At 42.4% G+C, this 25,973-nt stretch overlaps 2 pseudogenes; one reads left to right on the top strand and one right to left on the bottom strand.

Annotated features, from left to right (window-relative positions):
* Positions 1-4,800: 4,800 nt before the first annotated feature.
* On the bottom strand, positions 4,801-7,921 carry LOC101722007 (exportin-2 pseudogene; annotated as a pseudogene).
* A 9,841-nt stretch (positions 7,922-17,762) lies between these two features.
* On the top strand, positions 17,763-19,091 carry LOC101722362 (elongation factor 1-alpha 1 pseudogene; annotated as a pseudogene).
* Positions 19,092-25,973: the final 6,882 nt, after the last annotated feature.

Here is a 25,973-nt window from a genome sequence, read left to right as displayed (position 1 = left end):
CTCAATTATAAACATTCCACTCCAGATTCATTAGGATTATAAACCCCTTCCCAGATCCTATAAAAACTTAACTTCTGGGAGCTGGGGATTTAGCTCAGTGGTTTTGCTGCTTGCCCTGCAAGTGCAAGGACCTGAGTTCGATCCTCGGTACCAATAAAAAATAAAATAAAATAAAATAAAAACTTAACTTCTCTCCCAGCTAGCTGCTGAAATCATTCACAATTTCAACCTGCATTCAGACAGAATAAATCCAGCCTTTTGTTCCCATAAAGCCTGTGTCCGAGTGGTCTCTTGTGCGCTGTTTGTATCATGTCTCTTGATTGTATTGAGGATGCTATAGTTTGTAGAGGTGTCTTCCAAAATTAGCTGGGGATTTAGCTCAGTGGTTTTGTGCCTGCCTAGCAAGCACAAGGTCCTGAGTTTGATCCTCGGTACCAAAAAAAAAAAAAAAAAGGAAACTAAAGGTCCATCAGTTAAAGACTTGGTTGCCAGCCTGGTGCTACTGAGAAGCAATGGAACCTTTAGGAAGTGGGACCTAGTGAAAGAAAGTCCAGTCATTGGAGTGGGCCCTCAAAGGGGATTGTGGAACACCAGTCTTTTGCTCCTCTTCCTCTCTCTTTTGCTGCCTAGCTTCCATGAAATGAGCAGCTTCCTCTGCCATGGAGTCCTATCAAGATGTGCTACCTCATCACGGGCTGAAAACCAACAGGCCAACCAGCCACGAATGGAAATTTCCAAAACTGTGAGCCAAAACAAACTAACAGTAATAGACTCCCAGGCTGCCAAAGAGTTGCGATAAGAAGATAGTACCTACACTGGGTCTTTAACAATGAATAATTGTTAATTAGTCAGGTGAGAAGGAGGAAGGAGGAAATGTGACAGGTTGGATGAAATGGAAAGAAGTCAGGGATGAAAGCCAGATAGCTTGGGTGATGGGCAAATGTGGTGCCAGTCACTAAGACTGAAGAGCAAAGCCAGAAGAGGAATAGATGTAAAGGGAAAAGGATTGTTTCAGCCTTGGGCATGTTAAATTTGAGGTGCCTATAGATATACAGGGAGAAAAGGAATTAAGATGTGTTATGTACATATAACAACTCCATACACAGAATATAAACATTATTTATGTACTGAAAACATGTACTAATAAAAAATAGGCAGATACATTTTTTTTTGGTGGTACCAGGGATTGAACTCAGGGTGCAGTGCTACTGAGCTAAATCCCTGGCCCCTACAACTTTTTTTTTAAACCCAAAATATGTTTTAGGAAACTTAGTTCCAGGAGATAGGAATTTTCTAGGAATCTGTTAAAAGGTGTTCTAGCCCAAAGTCCCTAGAAGACAGATCCTGGGGCCAGGAGTACATGCTGATGCTTCTAAAGAAGGTGCTGCCCCAGGGCATGAGATACAATGCCAAATGCTTAGAGAGGCCTGAGGCTGCTGGCAGCAGCTGGTTAACCTCAGAACGCCACACAGACAACTGTAACAGTGAAAGAAAAACAAAGGCCAGGAGACTAGGACTCAGGCACAGCTGAGAGATTCTGAGAAAACATATAGAATGTGTCCAGCGCAGATGTCAAATGAATTTAGGAGGGCCAGGGATTTAGCTCAGTGGTTTCACTACCTGCTGCACAAGCTCAAGGACCCGAGTTTGATCCCCAGTACCAAAAAATAAATAAATTTAGGAGATGCTGGATACTACATACTTCCTCTTGGAAATTTGCAAGGCATATTAGCACACTGACAGTTCTAGGAGTACCTCATGGTTTGTACCTGAGACTGAATCAATTATTAAGGACATAGATTTATTTTTCATAGTTCTAGAGTCTGGGAAGTCCAAGGTCAAGGGGCCCTGGATCCAGGAAAGGCCTTTTTGCCAAGTCATTCTGAAGGGCAAGAAGGCAGAAGGGCAAGAGAGCAACAGTGAGAGAGAAAGTAAGAGATCCAACTCCCAGCTTCAAGCTCTTTTATAATTGGCATTAATCCATTCATGTGGGTAGAGCCTTCATGATCTAAACACCTCCCATTAGACCCTGTCCCTCAGTGCTGTGGCACTGGAATTAAGCCTCCAACTCATACTTTTGGGGGTCTGATTCGAATCATAGAAACCCCACAAAACATATAGTAGTGGTCAGGAGACAACAAAGGCTGCATGCTCCAGGGAGAATTTCCCTCTCTTTCTGTTTCTAGAACCAGAGCAGCCAGAACAAAGGTCTCCTGGGATATGCAACACCATTGAGGCTTTGGCCTTCACTGCCCTAGAAATGTTGATGCTTTCTCAGAAACAAAGAAAGGGGAGCCTATAAATAGGAAACATGTCTGAGGGAATGGAGGCTAGAGGATGATAGAGGTTCAGCCATTGTGTATACTGCTAAATCCTTCCCCTTTGGATACTCCATATCAGGGAGCCTCTGGGCATCTTTTAGTGAGAGGTTCCCCTCCATTCTCCCTCCCCACCTCTGGTGTTGCTGCTGAAGCTGGATCTCAAACCTGGAACCAACGTGTCCAACAGCCTCAGCACATCTGTGGAGCTAACATCAAAGCAGACTATAGTTTGTCCCTTGGAGAACAGAGAAACCACACCATGTGTCCTGGTTTTTCTTCTACCTTGGAAGCTTTTAGCCTGTTCTGTGCTCGTGTCATGCCTGGGACTTGCTTTCCTGATGTGCCTCTGTGTTCTCTCCACCACCACACACACCCCCACTCTGTGATGCCAATCTTACCCCTTTCTGGTCACTCTGTGCTCAGTCCAGGGAGCCTTCCTTCCTTTTTCATCAACTCCTAAATACAATTGTCACTTATTTCCCTCCTTAACTTTCTTTCCTTTCAAAGGAAAAAAACCACCTTCCCAGTCAATGATTGATTGTGTAAGAACCCTCCCCAGCTCCCCAGAGCTGTAAAATTAGACAAAGGCTAGTCACGTGGGAGAAACTGGAGAAGGAAATGATTCAGATTTATGCCAGAGCTTCAGCAGAACAGCAGTGGAAGCCTATTGCAGAAGATCCTCCCTGAATGGCCAACCTTTTGTAGTGACCCAAAGTTCTGTTTATCTCCTCTCCTGGGAGGAATTTGTAGGGACAGTTGGGGGAGGTAGGCAGCACAGGGTATGATCTGAGTGGCTGACATGGAAGAAATGACCACACACACTTACACTGCATGATGTACTTAGGGAGTTGCCCTCTGTGAGACCTGTGCATGCATTTGTTATGTACCCCTAGACCCCATGAACTTTGGCTCTTCTTAGAAACAAATGCTAAGACCCTGATTGGCCTAGATTATACCAATCAGTGAAATAGTTATTTTTAGTTTTGAATCTGTTTTTTTATTATTATTATGATGTTTCTTTTGGTATCCTATATCGAACTTGGGGCCTTGCAGTTGTGCAGCAGGCAGAAAATAGTTATTTTTAGTAATCAGCTTACTCATATAAGTGTGGACAAAACAAAGACACCAGGCTGAAAAGCTCAGCTTGGGCTTCTCCCCGTCAAACAGCTCACTCGCTTGCTATTTGGCATTCCCTGCTTTTGCAATTATAATTAAACCTCTACTTCACTTTACTTTCTTTTTTTTTTTTTAGTTTCTCATTTTCTGCCAGAGGGATCTTTGGTTTTAAGTCAGTCTCACCTTACCTCCTGCATTCCTACCGGGGTAAAGAGATTGACCCAGGAAAGCAGAGGGTCTCCTAGCCTCCCAGGCCCCCCACCTGACACAATAAACCGATGGTCCTCTCTGGAGCCTAGTATTTGCCTGTTTGCCAATCAATGGCTAAAAGAGTCCCTCAAAGGTCTCAGGCATCCGGGGGGGGGGGGGGGCTCCACGTTAGAGCCTGAACAGGGATTACTCTCATCTCAGCTGCTCCCACTCCACGAGATGTGTTCTTGCTGCTCTAGAGAGTGGTGGCCTCCAAAAAGGAGAGAGGCCTTCAAAAGTGGAAACTGTGTGCATGAGGATATAGCTTAATGGTAAAGGTAGTCCTAGGACAGTGCTAGCAGGTATAAGGCCCTGGATTCCAGTGCTAAAAAAAAAAAAAGTGAGAATTTAAAAATTTACACCTGTACCACATGTTCATCAAACTTGTAAACCTCCCACCACTACCTCTCCACCTCACCATACCCACAATCCCATCAAAATCCAGCTCCTAGTGCTGGAAAACAAAAAGCAGCCACAGAAAGCCCTCAGTATAGGTAAGAGCAGAGCCGAGCAGATTTAAGTAGTGACGGTGGGCCTCATACCCTAGAATGGCCCCATCCCCCTTCCCAGCCAACATGTTCTGGGTGAAGGGAAATAACTCAGCAAAAGGAGCGAGGTTTCCTCTGAAATTGTAGCAAAGTGCTTAGCAAAAAATTCACACGCTGTGGGCACTGATAAAACTGGGTCCCAATCCTATCCCTGCCACATTTTAGGTGCATTTTTTTTTTAGATACATATTTCAGGGATTTATTGCTAATTACAGACTTAAAACTATGAAGTGTACATTGCTTGGCAAGTTACACAAATGATTTCTTTTTGACCTTTTCAAGAAGAGCTTAAACAAATACAGAGGACAAGAAAATAGGAATGGCCAATAGTTTCAAAACAAAAGGATTTACTAACAAAGAAGTCTCCACAGTGTCTGTCAAAAATTTAAAATGATACAAACCATGCAAATGCTCAACTCAAATCAAGGTTGTACACGCAACTATTAGTATTTGTTTCTTGAAGTGGCAAACAAGTCATCCACTTATATTTATGATCACACAAACCATCAAGTTTGCTCAAAGTTCAGCTTAAAGCAACAATATTGCAATATCCTTTATAAGATGGAAACTAGGACAAGTTCAAAATGAAAACTTGCTTTGTTTGAATGCAGCTGTGCTCACAAATCTACATAAATTCTTAACCCATAGTGGGTTGAGCCAGTCAGGAAAACACAGATCAGAGCAGTGTCACACTGGCCGCCTGAAAGTATCCCTGGAGATACTGCAGTGCTTCTGCATTGAGGCTGGTGCTTACCATGGATGGAACCCTTCCCGGGCAGCCAGTAGACAATTTGTGAAGTGACTGTGCCAGGTGAATTTTGGGGTTGTTCACCATTTGACCTACAGGGTCATGCTCTTTTTTGCCGTCAAACGCCAACTGTGAAAAGGCTGTCTGATACCCTGGAGTATCTTCTATGTCAATAAAATGCTCTTCATCTGGAATGGTGTCATCTTCAGGTAACTCAAAAAGTCCAACCAGAGATTGTAATAAAGGAGTCCACAGCTTGGTGTACTCAGTGTCCACCAGCGGCGGGCACTCCATTAGTAATTTTGTTATCCCCACTGCACAGATCTCTTTCTCCACATTTCCAGATACTTTCTGAATTTCAGGAATAATGATTTTTTTCCAAAACCATTCCAAACATTTTTTGGTTGTATACCATCAAATATTTCCTGTAATGCTAGGGCCCCATACTTCATGCAATACAAATTAATAAAGACTAAGAAACTCTTGATAAACTTTGTAGTTTTGGAATTCTGAAGCCTTTGGAATAACAGAAGGAAAATTTGCTTTCTGTACTGGTCAACTGATTCAGGAGGCATGTGCTCTATTATACTGCTCAGAAGATAAAAGCCTTGGTGGTCATTTGCTTTGGATGCAATTAGCTTCTGGAAGACACCCAGTAACCAGGAATTTTGTCAGCTGCGGCACTTGCTATTGTGCTTGAACCACATTCTAAGAATGCTTGGAGAAGCCTCACTAAAGCAGGAGTATTTCCTGTTCTTTCCCAAAGCACTGGCTGAAGGAGGTATGGAAATAAGGCCACATAAGACGACGGGATATCATTTTTGTGTGTTTCCAGGAACAAAGACATCACTTGAAAGATGTATGGAATAAATTCTCGTACATCATTTTGTAAAATTTCGGTAAACACCAGAAACAAAGCCTCCTCAAAATTTACAACAGCAGCAGGGTTAGCTTTGCAAGTTATTCTTATGAATAAGCATATTGCTTCAAACATGTAGTGATGGAAGTGAGGTTTGCTTGGGTTCTTACTAACTGCTAATAGCTTCTGTGTAAGCTGGGTGATGAGAGTAGGGATATAGAGGATTATGGCTTCTTGTAGGAGGGAGAAACTTCTCATGATAGCTTTAATAATATATTTATTTTCTGAAGAGCCAGGAAGTGTGAGAGCTTTGAAAAGGTTTGTTAGCAGAATCTCGACAAACAGTGCAATTTCTGCAGCTGTAAAAAGAGTGGCCTTATTAGGCCCTCTCATAGTAAACAAGCATTCTAGAGCATGTGCTGCATAAGTATGAACAACAATGCTCTCAGCTTGAAGATGATTAATCAAGAGAGGAACAGAGACCAAAAGATGCTCTTTTGGTACTTGATTTCTAAAAACCATAATATATTTGATACCATCAGCTTTAAGGACAGGAAATTCATTCACATCAGGTGAATTTAAATCAGGAAGGATGTGATTCACAAAGAACTCAGTCAGGTTTACAAGTTCATTAGCTTGTGTAATTCCATGCTTCTGCGTTTGGGCTTTTGATGCCAAAGATGTCATGAGGTAAATGGCTGCATCTTTGTGTTTCCAGTTGACAGATGGATTTTTTGCATATTCTTGAAGCATACAATTAACATAACTGGAGAAGATTCCTGTCACGAGTCCCTCAAAAAATTTGCATAATCCTCGTACCAGATCACAGGCAGCCCTGCGTCTTGTATCAATATCCGATCCTTCCAAATCCCTTCTTATGTACTTCTCAGGATTATCTTCAAATGCTTCTTCAACAGTACCTCTAAATTCCATGTTAGGCACAATAACCTTTTCACAGATACTTGTCAGTGTGTTCTGGTCCTCAAACAGATTCTTATATTGAGGACTCTCACAAACTGAAGCCAGAAATTGAATTGCATTACTGACCAACAAATCATATCTAACCTCTTGACCTGTTGTAACTACTAAATTCCAGATGGCTGTGACAAAACGATGCAGGTACTGCTGAAATTCTTCATCATACTTCTGAGCATAGAGTGCAGCATTATCACAAATCTGGGATTTTAAGTGTTCCAATAAGCCTGCTTCCTCTTCATCATCAGTTTGTAGAAGCTTATTATCCAGTGTCAAGAGGGTATGAAAATTGTTCATCCAAGTTTCCATATTATCTTCAGAAAACTCAGGCAGATCCTGAAAGTTTAAACTATAGAACAATTTTGAGATCAGAATCAAGGAAGAAAAAAGAATCCTCAGGGCAGAGGTATCATTTGCATGGGTACTACACAGTTCAATGGTGGCCTTAAATAGATTTGTCAAAGACAATGCAAAGGCATCCAGTACAAGGTTAATTTCAGTCCATAACTCATTTGACTTAAATTCATGACGGTATCTTTTAAATAATGAATGTGCTGTACGACGGACTCCATTAATAACATGGATATCCCCAGTCTGAAAGCGATTCACCATTTCTGTCAACCAGTCAGGCCATTTCTGAGGGAAATCTTCTCTGCCAATAATGCTGATATCATCACTCAACTCCTTCTGAATTTGCTCTGGGCTACTAAGCATCAAGTGCACTATATTGGCTTTAATGGCTACTTGATCAGCTTCGCAAATTTTGTTTGGTTCATCTTCAACAATTCTCCAGTTTCTTTTAATATAGTTCTTGAATGTTACTGAAGCACACACTTTGATGACATTATCCTGGGACTTTTCTAGTAATGTTAAAAGTAACAGTGGATAATTCTGATTTCCTTCTACAGACTCAAGAAATTTTTTCAGCTGGACGTCTGATGGCAGGATCAGGATCAAGGGTTTTCTTCAAATATTCTGTTAGTGTTTGTAAATTTGCATTACTGAGCCCCATTGCTATCGAGTCAGTTTGTAGAGGGTTTGAGGTCAGCCTGAGCTACACAGTGAGTTCAAGGCTGACCTAAACGACATAGCAAGACCCTGTCTCAAAAAGAAACAAAACAAAACAACACAATCAAGGTCCACTTGGTGACCAGGTCCTAATCAAGACCTGGAGGAAGGGTGGCCTCAGGACTAACTCACCCCAAATGGAAAGGCCCTTGCAAACCCTGCTAACCACACCTTCTGCCATTAAGGTACAGGGAATAGATAGTTGGATTTACTTCTCCAGGATGAAACCCAAGCCATTTGAAACACCAGAAAACAAAAAAGAGAAACCACAAATCTTGTACACCTGCAAACCAGTGTACAACCTCAAGTTTCTTGTCAGAAAAGAAAACAGCAACCAACCTGTTGAGCTAAATAAGTAAAACATTTTTTCCCTCTAACTAAATTGTGTAGCTAGTTTTACTACTCTCTTGCTTCCTACAAGCCACTCTTGAGGTCATTGCTCCTAGTTATAACATGACCTCTTTTGGTTTGTTCCTGTTTCTGTTGGGATCCTCTTAGATGGTTAAAAAACTACCTCTACACTCCCTGACTCACAAGCTCAAGAACCCGAGTTCCATCCCCGGTACCAAAAAAAAAACTGCCTCTAGAAGAAATTTAAAAAAACAGTGATCACTTACACAAAACCATAAAGCTAATCACATCTTTCCTCTAAGGACCTGACAGACAGCCTATCAGTGATGGAAAACATTTCAGAGCTTTCTTTTTTTTTTTTTTTTTTGGTACCGGGGATCGAACTCAGGTCCTTGCACTTGCGAGGCAGGCGACGGAACCACTGGGCTAAATCTCCAGCCCTCAGAGCTTTCAATGATAACAAAGAACCCGCTGTGTGCCATAGGTTCACCACCACTGGCCTAGATGAACTTGCCCATGGTACTGCCATCCTCCCAGATCAAGTACATTCACTAACAGTGGTGGCCATACATCACAGGAGACTAGATCTCCTAACCACAGAAGAAGAGGTGAGAGAAGAAACCACCCCTCCATATGGAATTGGACAACTATGGGTTAACTGTGTTATTGGACAACTATGGGTTAACTGGGTAACTATGCTCTTTGTGGAATGTACCTGAATTACCATGACAACTTCTGTAATCTGTCACCAAAGGAGCATGAAGAACTCAGAAAGTCCTGCCAGAACTCTTTGCTCTTCCCCCTCAGGGCTCTGCTTTGTGTAAATCCTGCTTGCTATATTCCCAGGGAAACTCCAATGAAATTAAGCCTCATAGATGTAAAAAGAAGAACATGAAGAAGAACAAACTTCTATTTGGGGCTCTTGAGACTGACAGGAATCATTTGATGAGTCACTGGCATTAAAGCCAATTTGATCCTTCTTCTTGTGTCAAGGTGTTCTGTCCAGGTGCCACCTTTTCTCCTGCTTCAGAAGGATTACATTTGTCTCCTAAAGAAAAATGTAGTTCCTATGTCAATCAGTCTGAAATAGTGAGAGGTACAGTGCAAAAGCTGGCTAACTGAGCTCCTAAAATCTACTAGGAACTATCTGAGTCATAGACATCCTGACCAAATATATCGGCCTTTGTTAATGTTTCCCATAACCTTACTATTTAGATTTTACATGTTTGGACCAGGGATTTAGCTCAGTGGCATCATGCCTGCCTTGCAAGCACAAGGTCCTGAGTTAGATCCCCAGTACCAAAAAAAACTAGATGGTAGATTTTACCTACTTAATCTCTTAGTTGAATTTGTTTCTTCTTGTTTGACAGCCATTAAACTATTGATGATAATAGCCCAAGCCCAAGATAAAAACCTTACGGCTCCTCAAGAAATCCTTGGAAGAAGAGTATAGCTTTCTTGGCCTCCTAGTCAGGCAAGATGAGAGGTCCTTGCTCTCCACATAGGTAGAGCCAGCACCCCTATTCGCAAAAAGTAGCCATGGAAAACAGACCTTCCTCTTTTTGCATCCCCTAAAGATTTTCTGAGATCAGGTCTTTCAGGGAAAATAGTACAGGTAGCACAACTGGGACTATGAGACCACTCCCCTCCATTCACCTGAATTTGGGCAACACCCCAGGGCCAATCCTGCTTCCACTCTCCTAAGAGAAGGAGCAATAGGGCTGGGGATTAAACTCAGTGGTTCCGGCGCCTGCTGCACAAGCACCAAGTCCCGAGTTTGATCTCCGGTACCAAAAAAAAAAAAAAAAAAAGAACAACAGAGAGTCAGAGAGTTCTAAGGAGAGGTACCCAGTGAGAGGTACTCAGGATGGGTACTGTCATCCTGCCTGATTTATCTTTCTTCTTCCTGTCCCCCACTGCCCCAGCACTCCTTTTCCCATTCCTGGCACCTTGTTATTTCTGTTGGCACAGACCTGTGTGTTCTGAACACACCTTCCTGTTAACTTCAAAAAATGTAGCTACTTTTTCTTTTCCCATCATATGTACACTTACAATTCTTTGCTGTACACAAGAATCTGGAATCTATCTTTTGGGACTATCATGCAGGTTATCAGAGGGGCACATTTACCTCAACTCACCATCTCATCACATGAAAATGTTTTATAGCAAGGAACGAGGGTATGTGCAGGGTCGGGGGTATAATGAGGCGGTAGACATGCTCAGGCTTGTTTCATCCCTTCCTGGGCAGGGAACTTTCTCTCCCTTGCTTAAGAAAGTGAAATTGGTCCTTGACTCCCTGGTGCCAGCATTTGAATGTCCTGTCCATTCATCTGAGCTGAGAAGTGAGAGTAGTGGTTTACGCCCCAGGCCTGAGGAACTTTGGAGAAGTCACTTGTTTCTAAAGGGAAAAAAAAAATCTAACTTTTAAAGCTCCATTTTGCAGTGCTACTACAGAAGCAGATAGATCCCAAAAAAGACTAGCTTTTCTTGAAAACATGAGATTTCCGTTTACCTAAAGAAATCTCTGCTTTAACTCTTCTTACGTTGAGGTTAACCAACTATGTTTTTGTCTATTGTGTTTCCTTGTCTCTCTCCACCTTATAAAACCCACTATTCTGCTATCACCCAGTGTAAGGTCCCGTTTTATTTTACAAAATGTACCCTACCTCAATGAGAGCTAATTAGTTCTACAGCTAAATGTGTTGTAATTCTGTCTTGACACCACCAATCATGCAGGATAGTTATTTTCCATTTGCCCCTTCAGATCCACCACCCAGTTTTCCATCCTACTTTATGTACTGGGGGGTTGACCAGAAAAGCATACTTAGCTCTCTCCCTCCCAGTTCAGTTCTGCTAATGGGTGGCACTAGAAAAAGATGTAAGATTAGAAAGATGTCAGGATATTTATTGCCCCATCTTCCTCCCTGCCAGACTACAAATAGGCAATGGTGCCTCCTGCCACCTAAACTTTTCTTGGGCATCTCTGTCCCATAGTTACAGCTTTTGCTATTGCTTCTTTAGACTTGAGGTGGTGATGCCCTTCCATAAACTTGTCCCCAATGGCTCCACCATTTCTCATTTGTCACTTTAGCCTTGCTGTAACTGGCACTGCAAAATGGAACATTAAGAGTTAGACTTTTTCTTTCACAGAGAACGAATTTCTTCAAACTTCCTCCTGCCAAGCACATAACCAACAACCCCTCTTCTCCTCAGCACAAAAGAAGTAACAAAATATGCAGATGTCCCCAACCCCAGGAGGATGGAGCCTGGTTTCCTTTCCACTGGAAAGAGAAGGATGAGCTGAAGATGGCTGAAAGTGAGAAAGCAGGTGTGGAGATCTGTGCTACCTCTCTGTGCTCCTCCTCCCCTCTGTTCCTTACCATAAAAGACCCTTGCCCACTTGTACAAAGTGAGATGATGATTTGAAGCAAATGGGCCCTTCAATCTCCTAGGAGGTAACTTTAAATAAATCCTGTTTCCTTTTTTCCAAAATATATGGCGTCCTTTGATTTGGTCAGCGGCAAGCAAACAAACCCAAGCATATGAACCTGAGTGACCTAAACTCCTCACTGACCACATTGAGTAAACTGTTTTCTGCTGAGCCCCTGGGAAGATGCAGCATTCATGAGGAGAGAGAAAGAAGGCAAGAATTCAAATTTGTTTCAGAAAATCACAAAGAGAAAGACTGGATTTTCTGACATGCAAAATGAAATTATACAGAAAGACAGAAGCCTTTAAAAATAGGCTATTTAAATTATTGCTTTTGATTATTCTGTAATTAGCACCATTGTTAATTTTCCCTATTAACCAGTGAGTGGGACATTGGGAATTCTACATCATTTAGAGATAAGGAATTTAGAAATCACAATTTATCTGCACATTCCTAATCAAAGTGTAATATAAATCTCTAACCACTATGAGGACATGACTAATTAATTTATAGAACCATAGGATGGATTGTTAATTATAATGACAGCAAAATTTAGCAAGAGCTTATAACCCTGGGGATGTAGCTTGGTGGCACGGTGCCTGCCAGGCAGGCACAAGGTCCTGAGTTCAATTCCGAGTAGAAAAAAAAAAAAGAAGAGCTTATAATACACTAAGTGAAAAAGTAGGACATGGAATGTATGGTCAATATGATTTCAGCTATATTAAATATGAATAAATATGCATTGTAAAAAGTTGTAAGAAATTCACCAAAATGTTCAGAGGTGGTGAGGAAGGATAGAAGAAATTAAAAATAGGCAGAAAGGAGACAAGGAAATTGAGTTGTTGTTTTTTTTTCTACCTAGGATCAAACTTGGGACCGTGCACTTTCTAGGCAGGCACCACTGAGCTAAAATCCCGGCCCCAGAAATTGAGATTTTAAAATTGTACTTATAAGAAAAATTTCAGCTTCAGGATACAAAAGTTACTCAAGCCTTTTTCCCTTCCAGGAAACTCATTCAAAATAAACTCCTAAAGGTCTTTAAGACACAATAAGCCTGGGCTTTCTGTGGGTTCTGAGCCTGTCCTTTTCACCTGTAAGTTACGCTTCCTCCATCCTCAAGGAAGCAGTGATATTAGTGGGCAGCATATCTCAACTTCAAACACCTGTAAATGGTTCACATTCTGGCAAAGCCTGCCAAATGAGTAACCTGACAGTGGCAATACACATCCTAGATCACCATCTTGAAAACACCCCCACAGCCCCATAAATATACCCAGCTGTAGTTCATAATGTACCTCTCTCTTGAGGAACTATACTTTAGTAACTTTGAAATAAATGCACTAATAAAATCCTTCCCGTGCCTCTTACTGACTAGTCTTGGAAATTCTTTTTTTGCACCAGGAGTCAATGAACCTCCAAACAGTCTATGTTTTGGATGGGTTAAGTGCTTCACCTCAGCTTCAGAAACATCCTCAGAACCAGTTATAGGGAAACTTGAAGGGACAAGATGGCAGTACTTTGGTCCAGAATGTGAAGTGAAGGGGATCTGAGAGGAAGTGGAGTTTGTGTCAACAGAGCTCCAGCACAGGTGCATCTCCCCCATACTCAAAATAAATAACTTTTGTAGCCAAGGTCACTGCTGGCCGGTATATATAACTTATATAACCAAGGTCATTACTGGCACATGACCAACTTCGTGTACTTTGTTATAAATGTAGACTCTGTAGCTGAGGACTGCTGTGAGAAGGGGAAGCTAAGCGGCCCAGGTCTGCTGTGAGTGTAGTGGCCGGGGGCCACAGGGAGGCTAAATAGGAAGACTATGGCTGAGCAACTGAATAAGTATGTCTAATCCAGTCCATAGTTCTATGTCTCTTCTTCAGGCTGCCCGGATCTCAAGTGAATCTCCCCAGTCTGAACTGGTGACAGAACACTAGTCCAGTTATTACAGACAGCTAAGTTAGATAGAAATTAACATGCAGTCATAGAGGGATTGGGCCCTAGAGGAAGTCAGCACAAAAAATAAAGACATCAGAACTGTGGTTGGAGATGAATCTGAAGAGAGCCAAGGCTCAATAGCAAGGCTTTCAAGCCTCCCTAGAGATAAACAGCAACTTGAGATTGTACTGCGATTAGCACCACCTGGTCCAGGAGGCCCAGCTAGGCATCAGAAGCATAGGTGGGTGACCAGGACATCTGAATCCATACTCCCCTCCCTTCCCAAGAATTCCTTTGCTCTTTCCATGTACCCTTGCTATGTGACTCATTTCTCTATTGGATCAATATTAGCTAAGTGAGTATACAGTGCTTGTAATCCTACAGGTTGATTGCAGTTTGACCCAAATTTTAATCACACTGTGACTTTGCTGTATAAATTACCCTTGTTAACAGGCCTCAGTGGCCATGCTTTCTGGACCCCTCCTGGAAATCCAAAAGCTATTCTTTTTCTCCTTATTTCAAATAATACTCTCCTAACTTCTTCTTTTGTTTTGTAACTTCATTCCTCAATGTTGTGAGACCAGGAAATCCTCACATTTGACATCTAACAGGTTGAGAGTTATAGTTTTCCCTATATCACAGTGACAATCGCATGGTGGTGGGATTAAGGATAAGAATTTTTTCCTTTAAATTTTTCTTCATTTTCTAAGTTTTCTGTAATGAGCATGAATTATTTTTATAGATAGGCTTTTGTTTTTTTAAGAGAACATACATCATGTTTTGCTTACCTTGTGAGCAACAAACCAGATTGACTTTGGCAAGTCTCAACCAAAGAATCTGCTTCCAGATATGCCATGGCAGGAACTTCAGCAAACTCTCAGGGTTAACTCTTTGGAGGAGTAGGCAGGGACCCTTCTGATGAGGGCTTCCTGTAGGAAGTCAACTGAGATCAGTTGCACTGTGGAGCGAGGGGAGTACTTACTCTGCCAGTTAAGGTTAGGTTGGGCCCCCGTGGTGGACTGCTGGGAGGCAGAATCAGCCCAGGCGTTGGCACTCTCTCTCCTGTGGTGTGTACAGGGTGTGATTGGTGTGCTCAGAGAGTGAAAAATACAGTGGAGCTGGCTTAATCAGGACTGGATAAAGATGTAATTTGATGGCCCTTGTCCTCTCCTGGTAAGAACCACCCTACCTTTGGCTTTTTATGTAGGCCTTTGGCCTTTGCTCTACCTGAAATGCCATCTCTCCATACCATCTTTGTCTAGTAGATTACTGCGTGACTTTCCTTTGGAGTAGAAAAGCAAGAAGTCTATATCCTGGTGGACTAGGGAGGGGAGCATGATCATCTCATCCATTCTGGAAGGCAGGGATAGGCTCCCCTGCTGAGAGAAGCCTCACACACAAGAACTTGTCATACAGGCAAGGGCAGGGAAAGTGCTGAAAGAGGGTATCGATATCTGTATGTTTTATTTTGTTGTGTTGTTTATATTGTGATTTGTCTTACTATGTTTTGGTTTTCCATCCCCCCCCGCCCCAAATACCCTCCACCTGGCTTAGTTACCCTGCCCAACAGAGGGCCAAGTCCGTGGAAAGAGCCTTTCCAGGTCCCAGTCCAAGGCTGGGCCCATCTACAGACACTGCAGCCCCAAAGCTTCACCCCTGCAGGGCTCAGGTCCAGGTCTGGACAAGGGCGTGCTTGGCCTGTTGAGAGGGGAAAAGATTGTACAACTCCACCACTGCTCAGGTTCTAGGTGCACATGTCTTGAATAGTTCAGCTTTCCGATGGGTCAAGCTGCCATAAACCACCTCTGTACTGCCTCTGTGACCAGCATTGTGGATCAAGAGAAAGAAGTCAACCAACAATTCATCACAGAGCCCTGAGGCTGGCCACTTCCCTGGTCCAAACCAGAGATGGTGTCTCTGGAGGAGGATAATGGGAAGAAGCATCCCTTTCCCTTCTGTCTTTTTTTTCTGTGTGTTCTGAGACAGGGTCTCCTTATATAGTTCAGGCTCCCCTTGAACTCAAAGCGATCCTTTCTGCCTAACCCTCCTGCGTGCTGGGATCATAGGCATGCACCAGCATGCCCAGCATCCCTTTGCCTTCTGAACCCTGCTTATTAGCTGCCTCCCAGTCATGGAAGGTATCTAAACAGAAAGGAGCATAGATACAGCCCCCTTACCTGTCCTTGCTTCCTGCATACCTGCCCACCTGTAGCCTACCCTACTGAATTAGTCATTGTTAGGTGAGGTCCAGGGGAGAAGAGAAAACCCTTGCTGCTACTGTCAGCCTTCCCTTCTTTTTCCTCCCTGTTCATCCCACCTGGCCTGACACAGAGGTGTCTACAGGATATGCCAAATGCCAGTACTAGGTTACCCTCTGGCTAAGATACCACACAGGAATATGTTCTGGTTCTGTTTACATTCTTATAAGAAAGTGAGATACTTTAAGGTAGTGCCTCTCAGACATGTGCATGAGGACCACCTGGGGGCCTTGTTAAAGTGCAGGTTCTGATCCCGTTCTAAGGGAGAGCCTGAGATTCTACATTTCTAACAAACTCCAAATACCACGATGACACCAAGGACCCAGACTCGTGTTCCAGGCTCAGATGAGGTTTTGTCTTATCGGAGCCCTGGTGTCAAAATCAACCACTTCATTCCACTGTTTCCCTAGTATTCGGCTCAGCCCTTGTTATATCTGCTGGCACAGCTGGACTCGTCTGAGTGTGCCTCCATGCTAGTCTGGGGCTGCTGAGCTAAGTAATATTTGTAGCCCTAAACCTTAGCATTGTGAATCCCCAACAGGCTGTTGAATAAATGAATCCACACATTAATGGCTTTTGAAGGCAATTTATAAAACATGTAGGTTGTTAATATCTAAGGAAATATTTCCTAAACTACACCTTAGGACACCAATTCTGAGGGTTGTAATAGATATTTGTTAAATGGAGGGGGTGTCCTGTAATCACTTATCTGGGAAATACTACATGAAAAATAGACACTCAAAGAGTTTCTCAAAGCCTTTAATCAACTAATGTTTGTTGCCAGTATCCAAAGGAGAGAGCCAGTTTACAGCATCATCCTCACTTCCTTGACCACAGAGAGTATCTCTTGAGAAGCATCTTGTGGACTAGTGTGCTGAAGAATACAGGGAACAATAAAAAAAATACAGGGGACAATCAGCACTCTAGTGTTCACTGAAGTATTGTAGATACAAATCGAGCATTTCAAAGGAGATCTAGTTCTACTTGTGAGAACTGAAGAGATGTGCTTCCCTGACAACCAAGGTTATCAGACTTTCAAGCTCTTTTCAGTCCACTGTGGGGCTCCTCCCTGCTATTCTAGATTCCTCTAGGAGGGGATCAGGGAGAAATCCTGACTCTTTATTTTCCCTCCAACCCCCTACAGTGCCTGAGAGGGAGGCCAGGAAACCCAGAGAAGAGATCCTGGTGAACCATTTGATTCAAGACCAAAGACTTCCTAAAGGACTTCCACAAAGAGCTTTATTCCACCTACAAATCAGTGGACCCTGTGATATAAGTCTGTCCCTGAGATTAGGGTTGATCTAAACTGATTAAAGAAAAATAGTCTAGAAAAAGGTCCCAAATGAATCCCAGGCTTCATTTGCCCACCAACCCACCCCCACTGGGTATTTGATGATGTCTAGAAACATTTTTGATTTTCACAACTGGAAAGAAGAGATGCTACTGGCATCAGGTGGGTAGTAGCCAGGGATGCTGCTAAATATCCAGTGATATACAGGACAGCCTCCTACCCCCAATTATCCAGAACCAAATGCCGGTAGTGCCACCCTTGAGAAATCTTACCTTAAAAATTGTTCTAAAACGTAATTAATTTAAAATTGATTCAGTAGAAGAAAATCCATGATGGTCAATTTGGAGATCAAATCCTAGTTAATAGCACTATTCTGTCAACTAAAACCATATCATAAGGCCAGGTTTGGTGGTACATGCCTATAATCCCAGCACTCGGGAGGCTGAGGCAGGAGGATTGCTTCGAGTTTGAGGCCTGAGCTGCATAACAAGACCTCATCTCAAAAATAAATAAATAAGTTTCCCTCAGCCCACCCCAACCCCACCCTCCACCCCGCAATGGGTTTCCAGCAAGAGCACAGATTTGTGAAAGCCACCACTAAATCAAAGCCAACATGGGAAAGGAAAAGACTCCCATTGATATCATCATCATCAGACACGTGTATTCAGGCAAGTCCACCACTACCGGCCATCTGATCTACAAATATGGGGGCATCAATAAAAGAACCATTGAAAAAATTCAGAAGAAGGCTGCTGAAATTTGGGAAGAGTCCCTTCAAGCATGCCTGGGTCTTGGATAAACTGAAACCCGAGCATGAGCATGGTATCACCACTGACATCTACCTGTGGAAATTTGAGACCAACAAGTATTATGTGACTATCACTGAAGCCCCAGGACAGAGACTTTACCAAAAACAAGACTACAGGCTCATCTCAGGCTGTGCTGTCCTGATTGTTGCTGCAGTATTGGTGAATTCAAAGCTGGTATCTCCAAGAATGGGCAGATCTGTGAGCATGCCCTTCTGGCTTACCCGCTGGATGTGAAATAACTAATTGTTGGTGTTAACAAAATGGATTCCACTGAGCTATCCTACAGCCAGAAGAGATATGAGGAAATTGTTAAAGAAGTCACCACCTACTTTCAGAAAATTGGCTACAACCCTGACACAGTAGCTTTTGTGCCAATTTCTGGTTAGAATGGTGACAACATGCTAGAGCCAAGTGCTGACATGTCTTGGTTCAAGGGATGGAAGGTCACTCATAAAGATGGCAATGCCAGTGGAACCACACTGGTTGAAGCTTTGGAATACATCCTACCAACTACTCAACCCAACTGACAAGCCTTTGCGGCTGCCCCTCCGGGATGTCTACAGAATTGATGGTATCGGTACCATCCCTGTGGGCTGAGTGAGACTGGTGTTCTCAAACTTGGCATAGTGGTCACCTTTGCTCCAGTGAACTGAAGTAAGTCTGTTGACTGGGGACAATGTGGGCTTCAATGTCAAGAATGTGTCTGACAAAGATGTTCGTCGTGAAAATGTTGCTGGTGACAGCAAAAATGAAGAAGTTGGTTCACTACTCAAGTGATTTTCCTGAACAATCCTGCCCAGATCAGGGCTGGCTGTGCCCCTGTACTGCATTGTCACATAGCTCACATCACTTGCAAGTTTGCTGAGCTGAAAGAAAAGATTGATCGCCAGTCTGGTAAGAAGCCGAAAGATGGCCTCAAATTCTTGAACTCTGGTGATGCTGCCATCACTGACATGGTTCCAGGCAAACCCATGTATGTCAAGAGCTTCTGTAACTCTCTACCTCTGGGTCATTTCACTGTTCAAAATATGAGACAGACAGTTGCTGTGGGTGTCATCAAAGCAATGGACAAGAAGGCTGCTGGAGCTGGCCAGGTCACCAAGTCTTCCCAGAAAGCTTGGAGGGCTAAATGAATATCACCCCTAACACCTGCTGCCCTAGTGTTAATCAGCAATGGAAGACCGGTCTCTGAACTGTTTCTCCCAATTGGCCATTTAAGTTTAATAGGGAAAGACTGGTTAATGCATCATAAAACCTTCAGAAGAAAAAGAGAATGTTTTGTGGACCATTTGGGGTGCGTGTGTGTGAGTGTGTGTGTGGCAGTTTTAAGTTAATTTTTTAAATCAACACTTTTTTTTTCCTCGTACCGATAATTTAACTCAGGACCTTGCCCTTGCCAGGCAGATGTGACACCACTGAGCTAAATCCCTGGCCCAAAATCAACACTTTTTAGTGGAAACAACTTGACCAAAACTCTGTCACAGAATTTTGAGATCCATTAAAACAAAGTTTATGAGAAAAAAATAAAAATTAAAAAATAAATAAATGAAACCACATCACACACAATATTACGTTTTGCAAGGAGACATAGAAGTAAAAGGAATTATGGCAAATATTTCCTTTAATTTAAAAGTTTAAGACATTGCTTAAATTCAACCATGTTTAGCACAAAAAGGTGGACCTATATTAAGAAGAAAGGGTAACGGTATAAATAAATAAATATAAGTAAAGATAGAGAAAATGCTACTCCTGGCTATATAATTAGAGAAAGTCTCCCAATTCAAGAGACATGTAGCAGAATATTTTATCACTAGAATATTTGTGAAGGTTGGAGAGCTGGATGTAATGAGGCATTCATCACTGAGGGAATGAATGAATGAAATGTGATAGAGTGAACCCTCCAGTTACAACTGGTGTGACATATGAACAACTTGGGTTACAACCGGCATTTTAGTTTTAACTTGAGTCTTGTGTTATGATTCCAATGTTGGCCACTTGTGCTTCCAGATGATCTCAGATACAAATTTAACTCTTTAGGAGTTCTGGAAGGAACATTACAACATCCTTTCCTGTGTGGGATTAACTGAGAAATTCTGGGCCAATGTCTAAGGACACTGAGATCTGCCTATATACAGGAGAGAGACTTTGAAGGCTGTGCAGAGTAGCATGGGCCTTCAACTGACCAACTTGAGTTACAACCAGCCATTTTGAATAAATTGAGATCATGAATCAAGTGTCAACTGTATACGAATACTTCATAGCTTTCCCCCAATGGAAGGTATAAGGAGAAATGAATTAAATACACATACAACATAAATATATCTTCAAAATGTGGTGCTGAATAGGGAACAGAAAGAGACCTCCAGTACAATACTACTGATCAAAATGAAAAATGCATGCTCACAAAACAATGCCATAAGGGCCAGGGATTTAGCTCAGTGGCACCACGCCTGCCTTGCAAGTACGAGGTCCTGAGTTTGATGCCCAGTACTGCAAAAAAAACCCCACAATGCCATATGCTTTCAAGAGCACTCACAAATAGCATAATTCACAAATCTTAGTCAATGCACAAACTGAAGAGTTGAACTCTTGGGAATTAGCCACCATTGCCACCTGGTGGTGGTAATTCCAAAATGAGGCATAATTCAGTTGAGATTTTCATTTTTGTTTGCTTGTTTGTTTTTTTAACAAGATATAATTTACATATGATGAGAGGTACCATTCTTAAATTCAGCCATGTATCACTTAACGATTAGGATGTGTTCTGAGAAATGTGTGACATTAGGTGTTTTCATTGTTGTGTGAACATCATAGCATGTACTTACACTAACCTAGATAGACCAGTCACCCAGGGAAGCTTTTTATCTTTTTTCTTTTCTTTCTTTTTCTATTTTTTTTTTGTACCAGGGATCGAACTCAGGACCTTGTGCTTGTGAGGCAGGCTGTAGAACCGCTGAGATAAATCCCCGGCTTTCTCTTTCTTTCTTTTTGAGACAAGGTTTTACTCTGTTGAGGCTAGCCTTAAAATTTCGATTCTCCTGCCTCAGCCTCTCAAGTAGCTAAGGTTAGAGGTGTGCACCACAGCTTTGAAGAATCTTTGTGATGCAATCAAAAGACATGGTGAACACATGAGGTATGAGGCGCCTGCAAGTATCACACAACATACTGTTTCACAGTAAAATATTTTCATAGGTACAAGGAGTGCACTCTAAAATAACCAAGGCATCATATGATAAATATATAAATAGTAAGAGGGTTGCTTATTGTCCTTATCATGTACTGTATATAATTGCATTGCTGTCCTATATGTGACTAGCAATACAGTAGGTTTGTTTACACAGGCACCATCATAAACAAATAAGTAAATGTGTGATGTGTGATGCTGGGACACAATGGCTAGGACATCACTAAATGATAGGGATTTTTCAGTGTCATTATAACCTTATGGGACCATTGTCAAATATGCTATGTTGATCTTTTGAAACATTGGCATGTGGCACACAGCTGTATTGAATTTGATGATTTTTGACAAGTGTGTGCACCTGTGTAATCACCACTCTAAACTATATAAAGCATTTCCACCATCTCAGAAAGTTCTCTCCTGCCCTTTCCAGTAAATCCTCCCTTTTCCTATCCTAAAAACAACCACAGATAAGTTTCTGTCATTGCCAGGGATGTAGCTCAGCAGCACAGTGCCTGCCTGGCAAGCATGAGACCCTATGTTTGATTCCTGGTGCCAAAAATAATAATAAGTTTCTGTCACCGTAAATATGTTTTGCTTGTTGTAGAACTTCATATACATGGAATTATACAATACATACTCTTGTGTTTGCTTTCCTTTGGAAATCATACTTTTTAGATTCAACTATGTTGTAGCACACATCAATTAGTGAATTCATTTTTTTAAAGCTGAGTAGCATTTCACTGTATGGATGTACCACAGATTGTTTATGCACCAGATAGGCATTTGAATTGTTTTCAATTTTTAGCTATTACAAATAAAACTGATATGAATGTTTACTTATGAGCATTTTAGTGGACAAATGTTTTTTGTTGTTGTTGTTGTTGTTGTTTTTTGGTACTGAGGATCGAACTTGGGTCCTTGCACTTGTGGAGCAGGCAGTGAAACCACTGAGCTAAATCCCCAGTGACAAATGTTTTTTAACACATCATGGCTGGAAATGTTGGATCACATGACAGATATATGTGTAATTTTTAAAGAAATTTCCAAAACAATTTTCCACATTAGTTGTATTATTTTACACACTCAGTGGCAAAGAATTTACATCAGTAATCAAAAACAACCCAATTTATATAAGTGAGCAAAAAGACTAAAACAGTGCCTAGCATTTGCAAGACTCTGCACTCAATCCCTAGCTCTGCCAAAAAAACCAAAAAAAACCAAAAAGTGCTCTTGGGTATGGTACCCATAATCAATCCCAGCACTCTACGGGCTGAGGCAAGAGAACGGCAAGTTTCAGCCCAAATTCCAACTTAGTGACTTAGCAAGACCCTGTCTCAAAATAAAAATTTTTTAAAAGGGCTGGAGGTTTAATTCCATGCAAAGGCTCCAGGTTCAATATCCAGTAACCCTCCCCACACACAAACACAGTAACTAGCATCATTAGTCTCTAGGAAAACTTAAATTAAAACCATAGAAGGGCTGGGAATTTAGCTCAGTGGTTCCACCACCTGCCTCACAAGCGCAAGGTCCCAAGTTCGATTCCTGGTACCAAAAAAAAAAAATCATATGAGGCCAAGGATTTAGCTCAGTGGTTCCGCTGCCCACTCCGCAAGTGCAAGAACCCAAGTTCGATTGCTGGTACCAAAAAAAACCATATGAGATACCATTTTATATGCATTAGAAATGTTAACTGCAAGATGTTGAAGATGTAGAGAAACTGGAGACTATTGGATATCACATCACACCCACCCACCCACACTTGAATGATAGCAGCTGTCAGCCCCATAGCTCAATTCCTAGTGAGACCTTGTCTCAAAAAAAACAAAAATGAAAGAAAACGAAAGAAAGAAAGAAAGAAAGAAAGAAAGAAAGAAAGAAAGAAAGAAAGAAAGAAAGAAAAAGAAAGAAGGAAAGAGAGAATTCTGTGTGGGATTTGCAGTTTGCACATTTCTTCAGAGGTGATGTTGCTCAAGCCTAGAAAATTGAGTGGTGAGAAGACAAGTATGATATTTTCCATCAGTTGGGTGAATCCTCAAGGTACCAGAGACACATATGAAGGATGTATTTGTTCTTTGTCTCAATTTCTCATTCAGGAGGCAAAGTTTTCAGAAGTTGCTCCCTGACCCTTCTAGAGGACATGAGTGTCCAGAAGAAAAAGTGAATTAATGTCAAATGATAAGTCCAGGGTAGACCTGGCCAGGTTTTTGTGGGACCCATGCCCACTTGGGACTGCCCATAACGTGGGGTCAGCTATAGCTTCACCACCCAACTTTCTCTTCCTCTTCCACATTCACCAGAGAGGTAGGACAGCTGGGAGAGGGGTGGCTTTCAGGGCCAGGCTGGAGGAAAACACTGGGGAGGAGGCAGTACATCCTCTGAGGCCTCAGCTGTCCACTTTCCAATGCACAGTGCACTAGAAGCAACTCACACATTCCCACCACCACGACCATCACCTCCCTGCTTTGGCAAACACTCAAAGGCTGTCAAAGCTCTTTGCCCTTCAGAGGCAGGCTAACTACTTCCAATCTCAGATGCATGGCTGTAGTCAAAATTCTTCACTACTCAGTGCCTTAGTTGCCTCATATGTAAAATGGGATAATTGACCTATTTCATAGGTTTCTCATAAGAATCAAGTGAGTTCAGATGTAGAAAGAATTAAAACAGTGCTGGAACAACATAAGTGCTATGTCAATTTTGGTCCAAGTGGCTGGGGTGGGGCCATATTTTGGGACCTCAGTGTCTAAACAGCCTGGCCCTAGGTGCTGCAGATGGCTGTGTCTAGGAAGTGGGGAGTTACATGGGCTACACATGTGTAACCTAGCAGTGCTGCAGACACGTGTGGTAGTTCCTCATGCCTTTTTTTTTTTTTTTTTTTTTTGGTACCGGAGATCGAACTCGGGTCTTTGCTCTTGAGCAGCAGGTGATGAAACCACTGAGCTAAATCCCCAGCCCAATTCCTCGTGCCTTTTGCTTGGACCTCTAAATTGCCTTCCTTCTGGACAGACCATATTTTCAAGGACTGCTAGATCTTAGCCAGGCCCAACTACAAGGAGGTTGCCTCTTCCCCTGGTCCACACCTGGCTACAGTGGTGCCTTGGTTCATGAGTTTAATTCTCTCCACAATTCTGGTCAAAAACTAAATTATACATGAACCAAATCAAATTCAATGTTTAGGTTCAGTGTTGACCTTATGGAGAAATCTGATTTGGTTTTCATCCAATTCAGTTTACAACCAGAATCATGAAAAGAATTAAATTCGTTAACCAAGGTACCACTATATTTTGGCGATTTCCAGAAGATTCACTTCAAATTGTATAACTCCTTTGCCCGTGCCATTTCAGCTTCTGGGCAAAAGATGGGCTGCTGAATGAGTACATTTGGAATCAGAATCTCTGGTGGTTGGGGGGATCTGGTAAGGGTCTGAGATTTAAAGCCAGATGAAGATCAGTTTGAATGCCAGTTCTGCTGCTTACAATCTTAGAGGCTTTTCACATGCCATTTACTCTTTCTCAGCCTTAATTTCCTCATCTGTAAAGTGGGTATAATCATAGGGCCTATCTCATAAAGTTTTTGTCAGCACTATGTAGTATATGTGATGCTATCTGCACAGTGCTGGGAGTCTATAGTAATAAGCTCTGAATATATGATGATCATTTCTTCTGATCTGCCTAAGGGATCAAATTGCATGATTTTCCCCATATCAGTCCAATGACATTCTTCAGAATCATCTTTTCCTGCTCTTCCAGAGATGAGAAGACCTTTTGGAAGGCTGAAAGTATCTGTTGCATCATGTCAGACCTGGTCAAGGAGGCCAGGAGTAAGTAGGGCAGCAGCAAATACCTGTCTTTGCTTCTAGATCTGGGAGATTCATTAATAGGTCATCAAGGAAGGCGCAAGAGCAGAAAACAAAGCTCCAGTGAACCCGTAGCCCTCAGGGACCTTTAAATGTATCTGATGGTGCCAGGGTTGAGCCCTTAGGATGGTGGAAATCTTCTCCAGTGTCATGAAAGCAAGAGGCCTTTTTGACCTGAAGTTATTTCTCAGGCTTGGCAAGTGTTGTTTCAGGGGGTGAGAATAGATTTGTGGCCAGTATGAGGGAAGTTAAGGGGAGGTCTGATGTCTTAAAGGTTCTCTTCCTTCCCGTAACCAGGTCCATAAAGCACGGTAACCACAATGGCCACCATAAAGTGCTCTTAGCATGCCAAGAGCTTGGTTACAGCACTTTAAAGTTATCCTGTTCAGTAGCTGTGGATATCCTGTTTTGTAAAAGAGGAAACTAACACCCAAAGAGATTAAGGAATTTAGTCAAAGTCACATAGCAGTAAGTAGCAAAGCTGGAATGAAACAAGGGTTGGCCCCTACTCTTCCCATCTTGCCACTCCCCATGTAAGTCCTGAAAAAGCCTCAGAATCCCAGAGAGGAAGGAATAGCGGCTGCTGGACAGGCTGCTGAGGGTTCCAGGACCCCTCCTGCAGGTGGGAAGGAGGAGGTGAGCAGGAGACATCACCTGGGCCACACTTGCCACAGACAGAGGGCAGCATGGGCCTTTGGGTGGCTTTTAGGCTGAGTAGGAGACAATTACCAGGAAGGGGGTGACAAGCTGTGATGCCTCATCTGTCAACACATAGGCACAATAAATATTTATTGAAGGCTTTGGAGCTCGAGAACTAGACTCCTCCCTCACTGTCTCTCGGACGTGCCCAGGGTCTGCCTGGAAATAGGTGTGCTACCATGAAAGAATGCCTACCAACAAGGCACCTTGGACACAAACGAGGAGGGTCATGAGAAGGAAAGAATTTCCAGGACCTCCAGGACCAACACTGAGAACTTT

This window comes from Heterocephalus glaber, unplaced genomic scaffold (genome assembly GCF_053883595.1).
Source record: "Heterocephalus glaber isolate CG9 unplaced genomic scaffold, H.glaber_assembly_v1.0 deba00001481, whole genome shotgun sequence".
NCBI lineage: Eukaryota > Metazoa > Chordata > Mammalia > Rodentia > Bathyergidae > Heterocephalus > Heterocephalus glaber.
The sequence above is the reverse complement of the archived record's forward strand: the minus strand, read 5'-3'. Positions and strand labels throughout refer to the sequence as shown.